Here is a 2,852-nt window from a genome sequence, read left to right as displayed (position 1 = left end):
AGAAGCTGCTTCTCCCTCCTGTCACAACATCCTCAGTCACCTGCAAACATCAGGAATGCTCCCCGGAGCAGCTCTGGTTCACAGCCCACAGGCTGAGGCAGCCTTAGGGCCACCAGCTCAGAGAATAAACAGAGCTATTCTGGTAATTGAGCAGGAGCTCCTTGGCAACCACGAGTGCCAGGATAACTCAGGGCTCACCAGCWTTACCTGGCAGGACGTGCTGCAATCCACACACACTTCATTCCTTCATGAATGGAAGGCTTAAACCATCACCAGGCAGCTTCAAGCATACGAAAATCACAACACTTACTGCTAAAAAATAGCAAGGTGGTAAGAGAGGCTAAAATAAATAATAAAAGCCAGGATGCTGCTGTGGGAAACTCAGAAACATCCAAGCTATAGACGCCCACTGCCTGCTCCCATTTCAGCAGCTCTGTGTGCCTCACACAACAGGGACACAAGATTCCCTGGATCTGGGCTGCCACTTCCATTGTCTGCTCGCCTGGGAGGCTCAGGGACAATCTCAGAGCAGCGTGATTTGTTCTGGGAGAAGCCTGMCTGCAGTTCTGCAGCATCTCTGAATCCCAAACCTCACACAGCAGCATTTCCTGGAAGTYCCTTTTCCTAAGCTGTTCAAACTGCTGGCAGGAGGCAAACCCCACATAACTGAAGAATGCATTCTCCAGGAGGTAATCACCGAAATTCCAGACTCACATGGGAGTTACAAATGCACTCCCCACGTGAGTGGTTTGCTCAGATCCCAGCTGAGCTCCCAGGGCTTCACAGATGGTTCATCTTCACCAGTGGAAGGAACAAAGGTGAAGGAATGAGTGATGAGACAAAGACATRGCTTATTTGGCTGGAAAACAAATCCCTTCAGGGACAGTTCCATGAACAATATTTACTTTGAAGCTGTTCACTAAAATCCTCCAGAAGGATCCTAAAAGCTAAGGAGGAAACAATAGAATAATTTGTGATCTGTGAAGGAAAAGCTGGAAGTTGGATCTCCTTACTGACTGTTTGGAGTTGAACTCCCCAAAAACCCACCTGGATTTTACAATATCCCGTTTTTCCTAAGGAGACACCACAACATCCTCACCACCCTTCCCACACAAAGTCCCAAACTGGGCACTGCACAGGCACTATTTACACACACAAGAGGCAGAAGCAGCCCCAAAAATCCATCACACAGSTGTCCACAAACACCTCTGAAAGCAAAGAATGCTTGACACTTCCTCTGAACCCAAATTTTAAGTGGTATTAACATTTCTGAGCCATGAGTGGCAACTATGCCCAAGAAACGGGCACTTGTTCTGCAACATTTGCAGTGTCTGAGCTCACTGTGCATCACTGCATTCCCCCCTGCATTCACAACTCCCTCCAAAATTCCTCCCCAGTTAATCAAGCTCTAATTCATCCCTTCTCCTTCCCTTCCACATCAACCCAATTCAACCCCACACCAAGGAAAACCTGCTTCCAGCAGCCTGTATTCTGGAGCAGGGTTTAATTATGTTTGATTTGTTCCCMGTGTGCCTTCCAGCACCTCTTCTTCACACTTTCCCAACTGTTTCCGGGAAGGAGGGTGCACTAGCAGCAGAACATGCCCATCTGCAGGCTCCAAGGAAATGGGAACAGAAGGAAAATCTTGCACAGGAGTCACATGATGAGTTACAACAGTAAATCCTGCAGCACAGCCCAGGGACTGCTTTGCAACTTCCACAGGCAGGACTTGTGCCTGAGCCAAACAGTGGATGTTCAAGGGGGAAAAAAGRAGAAAATAAGGTGGGATTCAGGAGKATAAAYRTGTGGATCCACAGGAAAGCAAGGGAAGAGTTAACAAGTCCTTTTGCCACCTGCAGTTTGAAGTGAACACCCTGGCTTAGCAAATCGTGCAAACCATTGTTTCCTCTTTTTGAACCTGGGATGTTCAAGAAAAGAATCTACCTCAAAAATGTCACCCTTTGGCTGAACCTGAACCCATGAKGAGCTTGGACAGGTGGCAGCCACGTCAGGAGCCCACCCTGAGCACCCTCACCCACACCCCTACAGGAGTAGCAGGTTACCACCAGAATTTATTGAGCAGACCATATCCCACGCCAGTACAGCCCAGACAGAGCAGCAAAGTCTCTCCAAGGGACTGATGAAGCTCAACTCGAACAGGCTATGGAGAGCAAGGTTTTAATAAAATCTCAATCATGCACCAGCAGCGCATCACACAGGGAGCAGATGTGATTCTTTGGGTGAASAAAGTCACAACCAGGATCCCAAATTCCAGAAGAAAAAGGGTGCAAAGTCTGATCCTACATCACCTAAGGCAGGTTAAGCTAGAGAGAGATGAAAACTGAACCAGAAACCCCAGCCCCTGCTCAGTGGAACTCTCTGGGTRAGCCAGGGCAGGAGGCAGAGTCCCAGGTGCAGGTCCAGGGCTGCTGAAAGCATCTCTGACCACCTGCAAAGTGCATGTTTGTGGCTCCCCTTTGTCATCCCTACAGATATTGGGATACAAGGATTCCMTGTGGGTAGAACAAGGGAAAAACAGCAGCAGTTCTGGGATGGTGACAGTGAGCAGCACCACGATCCCTTGGAGACATTCCCACCTGCCAGCCCGGCTCTGCAGGCACCCAAAGGATCAGAAATCTCTCCTCTGGCTCCTTATCAAGGGGAAGAAAAGATTGTGCAAATCAGAGCACGCTGTATCTGTCCCTGTATCTCCCGGTGGCTCCGGCTGGCACTGCGAGGAGGCAGCTGAAGGCCAACGTCTCCAGCASAAAAAGGAATCCAGGTCATTCCTACAGCTTATCCAAGGCTAAATTGGAGGCCACCAGGGCAAGCGCCGGAGAACCGTAATCACG

This window comes from Malurus melanocephalus, unplaced genomic scaffold (genome assembly GCF_030028575.1).
Source record: "Malurus melanocephalus ecotype Western Australia unplaced genomic scaffold, MMel_1.1 scaffold_170, whole genome shotgun sequence".
Taxonomy (NCBI): Eukaryota; Metazoa; Chordata; class Aves; order Passeriformes; family Maluridae; genus Malurus; species Malurus melanocephalus.
Note: the sequence above shows the minus strand (reverse complement) of the source record.